At 38.5% G+C, this 17,710-nt stretch overlaps 1 protein-coding gene across 4 annotated transcripts in view; it reads right to left on the bottom strand.

Annotated features, from left to right (window-relative positions):
- The window catches only part of esr2b (estrogen receptor 2b), a 65,395-nt gene extending 47,919 nt beyond the window's left edge, over positions 1-17,476 (bottom strand). The window contains exon 1 of one of the 4 annotated variants that reach the window (XM_039602899.1): positions 17,072-17,476. The gene's annotated coding sequence lies outside the window, so the exon portion shown is untranslated. Of the gene's footprint in view, positions 1-4,226; positions 4,319-17,071 lie in introns of those variants that run through there. The other 3 variants (XM_039602898.1, XM_031727562.2, XM_031727561.2) reach the window with 3 other exon arrangements.
- Between the last annotated feature and the right edge of the window lie 234 nt (positions 17,477-17,710).

Below are 17,710 nucleotides of genomic sequence, written 5' to 3'. Positions count from 1 at the left end.
AATGTTCACCAAAATAAAATGTTTGTGTCTGCACTTCCCTAAAACTCTACAACTGATATTGAATATGCATAGCTAACAAGAACCATGAACAAAACTAAAAAGACAACATTACTATTTCTATAATGAATGCACTGCATGTGAAACCTTAAAGCAGATGGGCTACAGCAGCAGAAGACCACGCTGGTTGCCAAACCCATCATCATCAAGAACAGGAAACTGAGGCTGCAATTTTCAAGCAACTTAAAGAAGTCCAGACGCTTTTCTTTGCAAATTCCTTTGACTGAGGCTGCAATGCACACAGATCACCAAAATTGGAAGAAGATTGAAAAAAGGTTGCCTGGTCTAATTGACAGGGTCAAAATTTGGCGTAAACTATGTATCAAAGGTTGACATTGAGTTCACTGTACTCAGACATCTCAGTCAAAACATCTCAATATGAGGGCACTTTTATAATGTGGCAGAAGATGTAGTGGGAGATTCATGGACATCATGGATTTTCAACTGATAAATCTGCAGCAACTCAATGGTTCAGTGATGTCAGTCTGGACAAGAATGGTTCCAACACTTCTGTGAAGCTGAGAGAGGATCCAGCCCCTTTGGTCTGCTGAGTGCGTTGCTCTCTGGTAATATTAGTCTGCAAACCTGGAGCAGACACTGGGTGCCTGATTGTTGTGTTTGAAAGATAAAAACTAGACACATGTTTCATGGCTAAGTGAAAACCACTAGTCTGCTAAACTTTTACTTTTAATCAAGTAAACTGCTCACTGGGACTCTAATGCTCTTGCATGAGAAACATGAGATTCTGTTTTTTCTCTTTTGTGTGCCAAGAAAAAAAAATGGTGTAATTGGTTTAGATTGCACTACTCTGCCAAAATCACACAATACACAATAAGAAGGCCAAACGGTTACAGTATAATAACTCATACAATGTGCCTGCCATACCCTACTAAGTAGCAGTTGAACTACTAATGCAGGGTGTTTTGCTTTGTTAGCTAACAACAACAACTGACATGTGTCAAATATTCCCACAGACTTTGTTACATGCTGCTTTTATTGAACATGTGTCACACACACACACACACACACATGCACGCGCGCGAACACACACAGTTTGTGGAGCCCAGTGAAATTATGTAACAACTTACTTACTGTGCCGAAGGTGAAGAGACGAACCCAGTATTTATTAGCAGTGTGCTTAAACCATGAACATTTGTCCCAGAGACAGAATATAAAAGCACAAAATGATCTGCCTGTTTGACCTCACTTGGCTTGCAAAACTGTGCCAGCAAAGCCATCCACTGGTTAATCAGTGCCAGAATCAGCAGCTCAGCAGCTGGTATCTCTGCACAGTCAATCGCACACACCGTGAATGACATAGAAACATACAGCTGGCAGGTAAGGGGAGTGAGTACATGTAAGTACATCTGGAAACACTTTTTCAAGCCCTACATGCATCATGAAGTCCTAGGTGAGCAAGGAATCTAAAAGTACAGTAGTGCCGTGGCTATGGAGGTAGAGAAAATCAAAATATGGCAAAATTTAAGAAAAAGCTAAATATAATATCATGAATAATGTTTTGTGTTTCAATCTCTGTGTTCTCTTATGTTTCTGTTTTTAATTTGTTTTAAATTCTGCTCTATTTTCCACTTCGTGGCCACGATCCATGGCCTGGACAGTAAACATAAAGCTACATTTTACTCGCTTCACAGTGTCAGCTGAGACCAAAGGTCATAATAACATGCAAATGTATCTTGGACAAAAGGATGAATTATAAAACACAACAAAAACTTCTGCAGTTCAACGCTGTTACTGCGTACTAGTCAGTCAATCAACAGTCAATGTGTGTATAACGCAGGTCAGGTCAAAGTGGTCTTGAGCAAAAACAACGCACCCTGTTTATGAACATCACCTGTCACCTAATTCACAGCATCCAAGAAACACAGCCTTTGATTTTAATTGGTGGGTTTCACTGAACCCAAGTGGCCGCCATGAGTTGAAACCTACAGCTCTTAATTCAGGTCAGATGTCCATACATACAGACATCTGCCTTGCTGCAGGTAGATGGTTAAGATAAACAGAGACAGTGATTATGTATTTTCCATAATATGTTAGTGTTATTATTTAGCTGTTAACATCCAATTTTAGAAGTGCACAGGGCAGAGTAAGTAATGTGTACAATGCTGAACATGATAATCCCCTGATCTGACGAGAAGAAGCAAATATCTGCTCATCGCTGACATCAGATCTGAAGACAGCTTACACAGTAACTGTAGCTGCTGTTTAAAGCTTGTTATTTTGGTTCAAATACATTTCATAAATTTTTACTAGCGGTTTAAATCAGGAAATCTCTCTTAGCTGTACTGCCAAGGAGCAGAGATATGAAGCTATAGAACAGACGATAATGCCATGTGTGTTCTCTGACATCAGAATCACAATCAGGACTTTAATAATCCCTAAGGAAATTATGTAGGGATATGTTGTTAGCACAGATAGGCAGTAACGTGTTACTGTAATCCGATTACTCTTTTCAAGTAGTGAGTAAAGTAAGGGATTACTCTTGCAAAAAAGTAATTAGAGTACCGTTACTTTCCCGTAAGCACGCTGCGTTACTGCGTTACTAAACCATGATTTTGTTTGTGAGTGTCTCATGACAATGATGTATCAGCGCGCAACGTCCGTGGCAGCAACAGACGTGTGCAGATCAACAATGGATAATACGGAGTGCGGGAGAGGGTACGACCATGCAGCGTTTAAAGCTTGGAAGTACTGACCTTACTTTGAGTTTGATTCTGTAAAAAGTGACAAAAACATTAGTGTCCACTGTGCACTCACACACTGTGTGGGAAGGAAACCTCTTTCTACAGCAAAAAATTAAACTTCAAATCTGAGCAAGCACAAAGCACGCCGCCACGGGAATGTGAAATTCACAGAGAAACCCCCGGATCCCCCAACTGACATGACTGCTGCAGCACTGGGCAAACCTCCACCGGCCCCACTCCTGCTAAACAGGTGACAACAGATTTAAGAACAACGGGACTTAGTGCTGCTGAATCTTTGGTTTTATTTATCTTTTGCTGTGTCTTTTAATTGTATCTATTTGAAAGAGTAAGTGTAAACACAAAAATTATTTCATTTTATATGCTGGAATATGCAGAAAATAGGTTTAAATGTTAAACAAATTTCTTCAAGTCAAAGACTGTTGCATATAATTTAATTTTTGCTTGATGCAATGTGCATCAAGTTTAAAGATTAAAACTAATAAAACAAGCTTTAAATTGATTCAGTTTTATATGATGGATTATGCATAAAAAATAGAATTGGGCTGAAAGGTCTGTTGCTTTATTATGTATTCAGGTTGTGTATCATGTTTTTAAAAATAACTAAGTAACTAATTACTTTTGAAAATAAGTAATCACTAAAGTAACCGGATTACTTTCTTGGAGAAGTAATCAGTAATTAGTAACTAATACTGTTTTCAAGTAACTTGACCAACACTGGTTGTCAGGAGTGGAATGTACATGACATGTACATATGGCAACTTTTTGCTAACACAGTGCTAAAACGTAACAGTCCTACATGCTTTTGTGGGCTTGCAGCTGAGTTCTTCTAGTGACCCAAAAATGACTTAATCAGAGTGTTGTTGTTGGGACTGAAGCTGGGTCATCTGCCTTCTGTCAAGTGCAACTGCTTTGGAGGACAAACTCGGTGTTGTAGGACATGTTTGCTGCTATAAAGTGATTTCGAGTTTTAGCACAAATATCAGCACATAGTATTACCAACACCAAGCAACTTGATAGCACATGCAGTACTTAAAGCACATTTGGTGCTACTTGCAAGGAATTTTGAGAATTCTTTTGTTAGATTTGTAGTGCAGTTTACTCATATGTATAATTAAAGTGCTATTGCATCCATGAAATCCAAATTGCAAGAGCTAAGCACGACCAGATCAAAGTTTACGGAACAAGCAGCAGGAATGGAATAGAAAATTAAACTGCTACGGAGACCAAACAGAAGATTCACAATTATAGTAAAGCTAACTGCCAACACTCTGCCTGACATTTCACATCTGAATATTTTCTCAGACTTGCCAAATTTAAACACACTGCTGTGCTCCAATTGATGGCAACTCTTCAGTATTTCTCAAAAAAAAAAAAAGCCAAAAGTTCTAACTAAATGACTTCACACTTAATTCAAAAAGACATAAAAAAAGACTATAAACAACTCACTTAATTCCTGGAGCTGTGTGGCTCAATACTCAGGCTTTTACCCGGTGACTATGTATAAAGCTCTTCTGTCAGAGTGTTGTGCTGAAGTTTGAGCTTTGGACACACTGGTGTTCATGGCAGCCTTCCATGGTAAACCACCAGTCAGGCAACAAGGGGTCAAAGGACACAGTCTTTAATTCCACTGCTTCCTTTCATTTACATATCATCAAGAACCTGGCTATTAAACAATCAGGACTGCTTTGCCTTTATTTTGCTCTAATTTAGAATTTGCATAAAAACCTAAAATTGTTAAAACGTTTCAGTCTTTTTAGTCTTCTAGGAAGATGCCGGTCTTTTTCCACTTTTCACTCTTACTACTAAAACAGTGTTAGCTGATGAAAAAAAGAAAACATTAATTACGATCATTTATTATCAGTCAAGTAATGAAGTAATGGGTTTTTTTTAACATCTAGACCCTGCAAGATCAGACTCTGAGGGGAAAAACACAGACTGTGAACTTAGATCTTTTTTAGTTAAGTGGTTACTCATAACATCAGTTGTTTTGGGTAATAAAAAAAAGAAAATCTGTAACTTACAAAAGCATGATCTAGAAATCTATATTTACCTAAATGGTAAATATTATTTAATACATGCGCATGTGACTGCTTTGACAAAACCAAAGCAAAGCAAAGGCAGAGGAGAGTGACGCCGTGCATCGTCCGATGGAATTAATAGTTTGGGAGTGTGTCGCTGCTTCAAGCTTATTATCACTGCAACCAGCGAGTAAATCACTTACATACAGTCTAAACTTTAAAGAGAAAAAATTCCCAAGTTAAAATAAACTTTTATAAATAAATACCCAGCTAAATGTTGCATTTGGCACAGATCATTCTAAAGCTCAATACTGGACTCTTCATTTTTGAAAAGGTGCAGCAGCCTCCAAATGTGGCTAAAGTCGGTTTGTTCCTACCAACAAAAACATCTTTGTTGCAGAATCACTTAAAAAAATAACACTTCTGACAATCTGTGAAAAGTAGAGCGTGTATTGCTGTTATATTTTAACACAAAAAATCATGAGACCTAACCACAAATGGATAAAACTATGTCCTTCTTTAGGGAGTATTTTTGCATGGCAGACAGTATATAAAGAATAAAGAAGCTGGTATATATAAAGAAGCTCCCCCTGTCAGAAAAAGGCTCCCAGCCAGTAACACATACCGGAACACAAAGGCTCCCGGCAAAACCATTAGGCAGCCTCTATCCCTCCATTCTCTCAGTCTAACAAAGCCGACAAGGAGCTGCTGGAGGACGAGAGGCCCGCCGAATTAAAGAGGTCGACAGATTACATGCGTGCAGGAGGAGCAGGAGGAAGCTTCTGCTTCTGGTTTGCAGAGAAGTCGAAACAGCGAGAGGCTACGGCAGACCGCACAGGCTGATTACAGTGTCGGGATGTGGAGTCATTTTAGCTGTCACCTGTCACTGCTGCTGCTCCATCTACCTGCCAGACGGGTTTGGCCCATTTACTGTAGCAGAGTTCTACAAAGAAATATGCCACGTCCTGTGAAAGGCATTTCATTTTTCTTCTGAACCTTTTAAGCATCAAATTTAAGTGTAAAAGTAGCAAAAAATACCTGAGGGATGGTGTTAAATCAGTTAACACCACGTGCTAAAATATGATACGTGAGTATGTGATCAGTTCAGAGACATGCTTCATAGCTTAACTCGTGATTCTAAAGTGCCTGTAGTTAAACCTGTGACAAACTGGGGACCTGTCCAGGGTGTACCCTGGGATAGACTCCAGCCTCACCACGACCCAGAATGGGATAAGTGGAGGGAAATGGATGGATTGATGAACGGATTAGTACTGCGAGTACTAAGCTACAAAGCTGGGACAACTGGCCCATCTATGCTTACTGTGTCACAAGTCAGTAGTACATGACTAGACCTATAGGCTACATTTTGCTAGTTAGACACAACGACGAGAGAGCTAAAATCTGAGACAATTTAGAGGATTTCACACCTGCTGTGCCAACAAGGTTTATTTGCCAAAAACAGAAACAAGCAGGGGTGAAGAAAGCTGAGGATGACAGGAGCTGTTGCTGAACTCTCTGTAATTCTTTTGTTGTTGTTATTTTCATTCATTATTAGCCTCAAACAAATGTGAAGCCCAAGAGCAGGAAAAAAATGAACGTAGAAGTGCCAAAAGCTGCAGTTCCTCCAACTACTACTGGAGAATGGCTCCTAAAGCAACAGACCACCATGTTCATTAAAATGCCCAAACTCAGAGTACACATAAATATGTTTACAGCCTGGTGCAAAAAAATGGTGTTAAGTCTTTATAGCTAATTGCACCTTTATGGCTTCTGCTACTGTTATGAATTAATTATAAAAATGCTTATATCAAATAATCATTCACGATAACTTTATTGTCAGTGAGTTTACCATCTCCTGGAACTGCTAGCTATATTCGCTGACCAGTTATGTGACTTATTTCTGACTGTACCTTCAGTCAGACCATAAACAGACTCATTAGGAAATGACTTGGTCATTAGGTGGTTGCCAAGATCTGGTGGCCTTAAGACGCAGGTTAAAGTATTCCTGCATTAGCTTAATTTTTCCAACCAGGAAGGTACATCCATCATTTTCATCTATGAATCAGACAGTCAAAATAAATAACTGATCCTCTAATATTTATTTTTTGTTGTTGCTTCCAGTGACAATACTCTTAACTGTTCTCTCTAAATATAAGCCCAGAACATAAAGCATCATTTGGGCTCAAGGGAGAATTGCTACACAACTAAGTTATTATCCCTCAGAAAACTGAGAGGTGAGCAAAAAATTGTCCCGATCACAAGAAGAAGAGAAGCTGGTGAAGCTGCTGGTTCCTGACCATCTAGAGCTGATCTTGACCTCTGACTCGCCTAATAGGTTACCACCATGGAGTTTTTTGCCTAACAGAGAACAGTATCAAAGGCTACGTTCACACTGCAGGCGAAAGCGCATCAAATCTGACTTTTTTGGCCCTATGCGGCCCATATCCGATCATGGTATGACAGTGTGAACGGCACAAATCCGATATTTTCAAATCCGATCTGGGTCACTTTCGTATGTGGTACTGAATCCGATACATATCTGATGTTTTAGAAAGCAACTGCTGTTTGAACGGTCATGTCGCATTAAATCCGTCTTTTACGTCACTGACACAAGACAGACGCCAATTATCAGCGCTGGAGAAGTGTCCGAGAAGACATCGTGAACGCTTCCTGGCCATCCCGTGTAGATGTCAGTGAAACTGTTTGGAAGACAACGTTGGAGAAACGTGAACATTTTATTTGTACTGTATAATCTGCAGATTCTGACAGAAATCTGCAACTATCCTTTGAAGCACCGCTCCTCTAAAATAGCGATAAGGATAATTATTAGGCCATATGTAATAACTTTATAACTTAAAGCAAAATTGGGAAACGTAAAGTCCGAAACAAGTGTTTAAATTAAGGGCCATCAGTCAAGCAATACTGTTTGGTCTGGGTCTAAACAGAGCGCGTTGTGTGTGACGTCTTCTTTTGTGCATGCGGGCCGCTCTGAGGGTTCACACTGTCGCATTTTATTTGTAGTTTGAACAAGCAGACAAAAAAAATCGGATTTGATCAAAAAATCGGAATTGAGCATTAAGACCTGCAGTGTGAACGTAGCCAAAATGCAGTACTGGGAAAGAGTATATAGATTTTAAGATAACGTTCAGCCAGCCCTCATATATTTATATTTTTCAGTCAAAATGGGAAATTTATTGAAATGTGACATACATGGAAATACAGCATATATGGCAAAAACAGACTACAGACTGCAATTCTAACAAGCTTAAAGTTAACATGTGGTATGATCACCTTTATTCTTCAACACAGCCTGAACTCCCTTGGAGGAGCTTTCTTGACATTTCTTTAAGAAGTCTTCAGGAATAGTTCTCCAGGCGTCTTTAAGAACATTCCAAAGCTCTTCTTTGGATTTTTATTGCCGTCTGTTTTCTTTCAAGAAGACGATAAACTGCTTCGATAACGTTGAGGTCCGAGCTCTGAGGAGGCCTAGTCCCTGGCTGAGAGTGTTCAGTTGTGTGTTTTTGTATCCGGGTTTACTTATATTGTATTGGGAGTGTTTGAAATCATCGTCAAGCAGAAAAATGAAGCAGTTGTCAATGAGATACTTTCCAAATGGTATTGTATGTCGAATCTGTGCTTTTGACTGTACTTTGTTGCATTCGCAGGTTCATATTTCCATCAATCCGTAAATTCCATCAGGATCTCCAACACAACTAAAATCCAGCACCAAACCATGACAGAGCCTACATCATGTTTTATAGATGACTACACTCAGTGACCTCTCTTGACCTCCATGGCGAGACAATCTGAGCCAAAAACTTCAAAGTTCTGTTGCAAATGTTTGTTAGTCCAGTTCCCTTGCTTAAGAATGGCCTTCCATTGAGACAAGTTTTGATGAGACTTTGTAGAACAGTAGAAGGATCAACTGAAGGACCAGATGTATACCATAAGCAATTATTAAACTCAGGCTTTCTTCCATAGTTTCCCTTTTGTCCTGTCTCTCTGACCCTAATTCCACTGCAATAAGCCTAGGCTGCTGGGTTTCCCATGATGCAATGAACCATTCTTCTTCATGCTCCTCTTTTCACTCTCTATGTGTTTATACTCCCGTCTGCATTTAATCATTAGTTATTATTAATCTCTGGCTCTCTTCTGCAGTGTGTCTTCTGTCCTGTTTCCTCCCCCTCAACCCCAACCAGTCGTGGCTGCTCCTCCCCGAGCCTGGTTTTGCCAGAGGTTGAGGTGACTGTTGTAATTTTGTGCTGTATATAAAAATTAATTGAAAATTGAATTGAAGTGAACTGAACCTTGTGGCAACTGTTGTGACTGCTATATAAATAAAACTGAATTAAAGAGAATCTCTCAAGTCCCGTGTCAGTCTTTTTTCTTAAGGACATGAACTTCAGACACTGTTCGTCCGCAGTAGATACAGTGCCTTGAAAAAGTATTCATAACCCTTAAACTTTTCCACATTTTGTCCTGTTACAACTACAAACTTAAATATTATTGTAAATTTATATGACAGACCAACACAAGGTAGCGCATACTGTAATTGTGAAATGGAAGTGATGTCATACATTGTGCTCAAAATTTGTTATAAATCAAAGTCTGAAAAATGTGAAGTGCATTTGTATTCAGTCCGCCTGAGTCAATACCATGCCAAACCACCTTTCACTGCAGTTACCATGGGCATGTCTCTACCAGCTTTGCACATTCAGACTTCAATTTTTGCCCATTCTTCTATGAAAAACAGCTTTAGTTCGGTCAGATTGGATGCAGGGTGTTTATGAACACCAATTTACAAAGCTTGCCACAGATTCTTTTGCATTTTAACAGGGCGATACTAACATGTGAGTATACTTTGATTAAGGGGAACCCCTATCACAGTCTCAAGTCTTTTGCAGCCTCTAGCACGATTTCTTACAGGATTGACCTGTATTTAGCACCATCCATCTTCCCATCAACTCTGACCAGCTACACTGTTCCTGTTGAAAAAAGACACCACTGCAGCATGACGCTACCACCACCATGCTTCATAGTGGGGATGATGTATTCAAGTTGCCATTCTTCCATAAAAGCCAGATTCGTGGAATAAGTAATAGTTTGCTGGCTGGTAGCAAAATACTGCAAATGATACAATTTCCTTGCTAAGCCATCTGTTATGTGTACACACAACACTGGTTCATCCCTTGAGACAGGTGCCTTTCATGATTATTCCTCTAAAAATAGTCAGCTACAAGGATTGGACTGTAAATGAGTGGAAAAGCAGCCAATGCCCAAAGAAAAACTTGAAAGACCTTCGGAAAGCCTGGAGAACTACAGCTCAAAACCACTTTTTTTGTTTTAAATCGCAAGTCTGGTTCCTTGGAAGCAAAAAAATAGAGAAATTACATGTGGGTCAGGACTTTTGCACAGCACTCTACATTTTGACATACATTTTAAACTGATTTATACAGGCCAAGATGATAGACAGAAATTATTTTCCATGAGCAAGAATTGAGTCTGGTAACCTATCAAAGGTATTTACTGCGGTATCATTTTACCACGAACTCTAGTTTCTGACAGGTCCTCACAAAACTGAGAAATAGGTCACTAGAGGCAAAATTTGGTTAAGAAAGTAACTAAGTAGATGAATAAGATCTAGTGAAAGCACAGTGGGCAATCTGCACAATTTGGCTAATTTGAACATTCAAAATAATTTCGTAACCTGAGCAAACAGCAATCATTTAATGCACAAAATTTTAATATCAACCTAACAAATATAATCTTTTTCACTTTAAAAATGTCAAACATGTGTGAACAAAACCCCTGATATGCATGAATCATGTCACATGTGCACGCAGGATATCGGTAATTGTAAGCTGAATTCAAAAGCTACCAGCAAACATCTAGGAGACCGATGCATTCCTGTATTACCCTAAATAAAACTGACTCGTTTTTTTAAATAAAGTGGTTAGCTCATGGCCTCTTGATTAAAAAGCAGAGAGAAAATCAACAAACTCTCTATAGTATTCAGTTTGTGTTAACATATGATTACAGTTACATGATTTAAACAAGTTTATCTGCTAATGGTGAACAAGTTATCCTGTTAACATGTACAAGTTTATCTGCTAAGCAAACAAGCAGGCAGTGCACAGACAAAATAGGGCTATGGACATCCTGGTGGATCATCTTCTGAAGTAAGTATATGCTAACGAGCCTCTTTGAAAAAATATATATATATATATTCACATAGTAGAGGACAGTTATGTGCCTCTGATACTCATTCATTCATCCTCTGATAATAGAAAATTACCATAAACACTGGCAACCAACTTTATTTAAGTCTGGTCTACAGTTTTGTGTAAAAGTATTTGCCCCTTTAATGGCTTCTTGCGTATTTGTAACACATATTTTAATACAACACAAAGAAAACTCAAGTAAATACACACCTGACTCTATATGGAAAAGTAACTGATTCCTAAACTGGATAACTGGTTTATCCAGGAGCAATCGCCTGATTTATGGAGCAGAAATAACTTAAAAAATAACACATCAAAGAAGCCCCACCCACCTGCTGGCCACATCTTTTACTTGCAAGGGGCAGCCAATCAGGAGAAAGCTGGCTTGAAAGGGAAAGGAATGAAATAGCATTGATAGGGCTACAACAATGCTCATTTTAATTACATGAGGATTATTAGTTGTGAATCATGCAAAACAAGTAGAATCAAATAATAAAAATATAGAAAAACAGAAATGAGTGCAATAGGGCCCCTTTCACTTTAACATTGTGTCCACTGTATAGTCTTTAGAGCCAACACAAAAGAATATAAATGGCAGCTGTTTAACTGTATAAACTAAAAGATATTTATTTGTAATGGATAGTCAAAGTAGCTGAGGACATTGATAATTGGCTGGAAATGTAAAAGTAAGAGAATTTTACATTAAGAAAACACTGTGCAGTTCTCTTTTTAATTAAGCAAAACTGCACATGGATGTATCCATGTGATTAAAATATCTGAGATAGCATTACCTAATAACTTTTCTGATTACAGGTCATTACAGCCATTAAAACATTTGCCACACTAATTTAATGGAAATCATTGCAAATGTGAACTGTGAAAATAATGCAGCACCCAGCAGCACCAGTAACAGCACAATAAGTCATGAACGCATGTACCAGTGCATGACCGTAAGCCATCAGATACACCTACTCCAAGTCAGGTTGTTAAAAAACATCAATACTCAGATACAAAAATATGTATTAAAGAGTCAGACAGAGAGTCCAGAGTGAGGAGAACCAATCCGAGCAAACTGAATTAAATCCAGAGCAGAGCCGAATGAGACGGTTTCACGCGTCAGCAGCTGTTTATATCCTGAGCTGCAAAATGACGCAGAGCAGTTTCGAACTTTAGATGAGAGAGAGGCTGCAGGCAGATATGGACAAGCTGATAAACTTTAACAATAACAATATAACAACAACAATTTATTCAAACGTGTTACTTGTTTTGTTGCAGCCAGTCTTTCATTCTTTCACAGTGAGCGCTCTGTGTTTAATATCTTTGTTTTATTTTTATTTTTATACCACACTTTACCCAAAGTTTATTAGGTTTCCATAACACTCTTCTTCTACAGTAATGAAGTTATTTAGATGTAGTGTGATGTTTGTTGTATCCTTTGTATACAAGTATTTTTAACATACATTTTACCTTCACAATACATAAAGGAATGATCTAAATAATTGATAAAACGAATAAAACCTCTTAAACTTATTATACTTAGTTTGTTAAATGTAAATGGGAAGCAGCTAAAAATTAACAACTAGTAAACTAACAACTAACAAGTTAACCTTTTCAAAATATGGATTCTTTACAATTACTTTGATTGTTGTAGAATTGGGTCAAACTTTTTACCTGATGTACCAACAACGGTATAAAGTATCAAGTAATTTCCTGAGTATCAGTATCGAATTTTGAAATTCTAGTATCGTGACAGCCCTAAATTAAAGTAAATCATAGAAAAAGGTTTCTGTTTTGTTTTGCTTGTTTCAGATGGAAATCATGACATTTTGAATACCGAATGTTACTTAGTGTTGCATCTAACAAAACCCATTCATTGTGTTCAGTGCCATTTTAAGGTGCCAAGTTGCTTCTAATAAGGGTAACACATACATTTCCACCAAAAAAGAGCAAAGCTACTTAAAGTTTATTGTTTCAGTTAAACAATGCTGTTCAACCTGGAAACCTCAGCTAAACTCTGTGCACCAGTTATAAATGTGCCAATGATAAGGAGGTTTACTGACACAGCGGCGCTGTGCTTCGTTTCCAAGCAGTCAGCTTTCTCTTTTTGGGGATGGAATCACACTATGATTCACAATTTTCCCCACAGATTTAGTTGAAGTCAGGTAATCACATGAGTGGTTTTTCATATGGTTGCCTGGATACAATGCTGGTCACTTCAACTAAATGCTAAAAGGGCCAACTCACAAATCTATGCAACCTGCTTTTGCTTTGATTTCTATTCAAGTTCTAACTTGAAGTGACAGCTCGCATGGCTCATATGATGGGAGAACTGTGCTATTCCTGGCTGCTATGCTGTGTTTTCTTTACACAACAAGTTGCACTTCCGTGATGCATCAGGTTACATTCGCTGAGCGGGATCCAAATCTCCTCATGCTTTTGTTTAATCTGTTTAATTATTTCATAAGAATTGTCCTGAAAAGCAGATTATGAGCCAAATTAAGATAATCTGTAATAAAAGATCATCAACTCATCCACCTTTCCAAGATGTAGTTTAGCTGGATGCATTTGAAATCCTGGGTGAGCCACAAAAATTCTAAGTGACAAATCAACAACTCCTGTAAGTTTCCACCTATAAATAAATTTAAACAATCCGCACCCACAAACACATATATGCAGGTTTACATCCACCAGTACTGTTCTTTAGTCTAAAATATATCTCAAAGCATGTCATCAAACATTCATCAAAGCTAAAATGATGGTGAAAAAAGAGAAAAAAAAAAGAAAAACTAACCCTAATGTCAGTTAAACCCCCAGCTAATAAATAAATTCTTTCATTCTTTGATGTATAAAAAATTAACATGTGACCTCCACAAGCCAACAAGCAATCACCAGCAGATCAGCTGATGATCAAACATCAGCAGTAACACTGTTCAGTACGACTAGTACTAAGTTGCTTGTGGTGTATATCCTCACAAAAGTTGTAACGTGACACAATACAGTATTTTGCTTTACTTTTATTTTACACATCTAAAACAGTGCTCTTCCTTGCTTTGAATTCTTCCTGTCCACGATCATGCAGAAATACACGCTGAAGAAAATCTGGCTGTCTGCAAGGATTAAGAAGAACACTGTGATTTGGCACAACTGTTTTTTGTTGTTGTTGATCATCATAAATAAAATGCTGATCATTTTACATTTAGACAGACTGATGAAACCTGTCAAAGATCCTTGACAGGTTTGTTTGGACAATTGTTTGTCCAATATTCAGAAAGGCTCAATAAATGCCAGATATAAACTAATCCAGTTTAAAGTCATTCACAGATTACACTTTTCTAAACTTAAACTTAACCGGATCTATAATTCTGTATCCCCCTTATGTGACAGATGTAATATCGGTGAAGGTTCCCTTGCACATTTATTTTGGCATTGCCCTGTCTTGAATGCTTTTTGGAGCCAGATTTTTATGTGGTTTTCAAACCAATTTAGGAAAAAAGTACCACGTGATGGTACATTGGCTATACTTGGATCATTTGCATCAGTCGAATCCTTTTCCTTTTCACAAAAACAGATAATTACAATGGGTATGCTGGCTGCAAAAAAACTTATTCTTTTACAGTGGCGGTCTTCTTCGGCCCCGTGTTTTAACAGGTGGCTTAATGAGATGGTGTCTGTGGCCAGGGTGGAACAGATAAGATTTGATAGAAAGGGGACACTGGCGAGTTTTTGTATGATTTGGCAACCATTTCTAGAATTCTTAAAAATTAACTGATCATAATTCATGCCTCACACTCCGCGTGAATTTTTTTAGTTTATTTTACTCTTTATTAAGTTAATATTGCTATAATTTTTTTTCTTCTTTTTTTTTCCTTTTCTTTTTTTCTTTTCATGCTTATAAGTTCACAAATGTTAAAGACAGTAATTGTTCTCGGTTGATTTTGTATAAGCATGTTGTGTTTAATTTAAATGCAAAAAAAATAAAAGAAAAAAGAAACACTAAGACACTGAGACAAAGACTACATATTTGTGTTTTGTAACCTCGTAAAACAAAATATGTGAAAATTTAATGTTTGTGCGTCAACAGATGATAATTTGTGTGTTTGTAAAAAATATTTACATGAGTTACAAAAAAAAAAAAAAAAGATCCTTGACAGGTTTTTTCAACGTTAAAAAAAGCAAAAAACCTGTCAGTCTGCAACTTTTAATACACGAGTTTGATGCCCAGCTTCAGATTAACAGACATCAGAAGCCAAATGAAACTAGTTTCCTTCTGAAATGATTCATTATCAAGCATTATGAACATGTGCAGTTTGATCCCACTCTAATCTTCTTGTCTTCGTGCCGCGCTGCAAAGCACGGCACACAGTCCGCTTACTGGTGCTACACCTGCCTAAAGGGAGAAGACTGCAGCACACTACTTCTGGGCTCACTAGTGCTATGTTTTAGTCACATAGTGTTCTCGTGTATCTCGGGTGATGGACGACCTGTGGGCTGCACTTGGAGGAGGTGGGGGTTGGGGGTGGGGGGGAACTGTCGAGCAGAGTGACCTTGAAGAGTTTTCGTTGCCAAACTGTGGAATTCTTTTCAATGGGAATGAAAACCGGAGATCGGAAGGGGATGTACACCAAGCCTGAAATCTTATTTCTAGTAACGGCAGGACTTCCCTCCATCCTCCCCTCCACACACACGCACACACACACGTGTGCATATATTCATCTCCCACACAGCTAAGTTATTCGCGAGTGGAAAAGGAATCTGGTATTTACAGTAACAGTCAGATTATAATTACACTGTGAGCAGTCTCAAGGCTGCGGAGAGGAGGCTGCCAGGCTTACATCCACTGTGTGGCCTGAAGAACAGGAGCAGATAGTCAGTTTTGTTGATGTGATAAACTAATCGCCAGGGCCGTCTAAAGATTAGAGTGCAAATCCTCACATAAAAACCACAGCAATGCTGTAATAAGACGTGGAGGAACGTCTTTAATGCACGCTCCTCAGAGGACAGGATTAGGAAAAGGGAAAGTTAAAAATTCAGCAAAGCCACATTTAAGGTTCAGAACACACACACACACACACACACACACATGTATCAGGCATCTGCAGGAAGTCTAATGAGTCTAAGAACATTGTCTTTATTTTATGTAGATGTTTGACTAACTGATGTGACTAGGTTGATCCACAACCCCTGCTTTTGTTTTTTGTTTTTAAATATATACATTTTAAATGCACAGAGGAAGATTTAAGATTTAAACTGAATGCAGTACAACTGTGAAGAGTGAGAAATGAAACCAGTATCCTCTTTTTGTCCTTTACAGGTTGAATACAAATTCTGACAAATACAAGTACTCGCAATTAAAACATTTCATTGAATAAGATACAGAAATTGGGCACAAAACATCAGCAGGAGCCTTTACAGCTCCGGTCTTTTTATTATTTGATGTGTCTGGGAAAGTTTTAGAAAATTAAAATTAAAAGAAAAAAAGTTTACATTTTACTGGTGATGACAAAAGTCTCAACTTCTCTTCAGTGACTGCGTGAAAAAGCCTGGCTTCTCCCTATCAGAGCCACATTAGACTAATGGCAACCCAAAAGGTTAAGTGGTATGATTGTTCTCCTAATTCAACTTTTATTATTTTATGTAATCTGTGCTGTGAGCCAATTAGAGTCCGCAACCAAAGCCCAAACCTTTTCAGAAAAATGTCAATTTTACCTCTTAAAATTCCCGAACAACTGAGCAAACTACATTTACTGTAATGTGACAGCAGGCGAGAGAACTGTTAATGAAGCATATGTCTCTCTTCAGCTCTGGTCACACTGCACGCCTCATAATTACAAAAAGCATATTTTATGGTTTAGAGCAATAAAATTAGGTATTTTATGCTTACACATCTCCTACACAGTAAATTTAAACTTGATTGAACCTTTTGCCTTTATTGGCAAATTCTCAGACAGCTGTTTTACCCACACCAGTCAAACCATGAACTCTCTGAGATCGGTAAAGTTGATCGGTTAAAACACAATCAGAATTGACTCTGTTGAACCGAGCAGAGCTGCACCTGTTACACTGGGAACGATCCGGTCAGCTTCACCCCCTCCCTGCTGCGCTGCGGTCACTCTCTGCTCATCTCAGTGGAAAAGAAATCACATCTTATTTGTCTCCATTTCACGAACTTGTCACGGGAACATATCAGCTGTTTCTGCCGCTTTACTTCTTTGGGTTAAAAGTCAAAGTCGCCGCAAACAGTCAATAAACGAAAGCGTAAAAGTGAAAATATAAACTACGCCGCACGTGCACCTCGGCTCTTATTCCTCCGCGTTATTCCTCCACGAACTTCTTCCTTGATGGTGTGTCAATAATATTTCCACTCAATCCCTCTCCAGCCCACAAAATGCCAGGTTTAAGGTTTGTCCCATTCGGAGACGTCACTGGACACGCCTTCTCGGAGCTTAGCGCGCAAAAGGAGGAGGCTCGGAAACTGAGCTGTGTTCCAACACGGAGAATTAAGCCCCGTGTGCGTGTGTGTCCGCACACGTTACTCCTCAGGAGCTGTTTGTCGTGTAATAAAAGAGACCACCTCGGTGCTGTGATGGAGCCCAGACTCTATCTCTGTGATTCTTCACTTGCTCTGAGTTCATGACTGCAAAAAAGGCGCACAGCAAAAGCACGAGTCCACAAAAGCCCACAGAACACCAGC

This window comes from Oreochromis aureus, linkage group 19, assembly GCF_013358895.1.
Source record: "Oreochromis aureus strain Israel breed Guangdong linkage group 19, ZZ_aureus, whole genome shotgun sequence".
Lineage (NCBI taxonomy): Eukaryota > Metazoa > Chordata > Actinopteri > Cichliformes > Cichlidae > Oreochromis > Oreochromis aureus.
The sequence above is the reverse complement of the archived record's forward strand: the minus strand, read 5'-3'. Positions and strand labels throughout refer to the sequence as shown.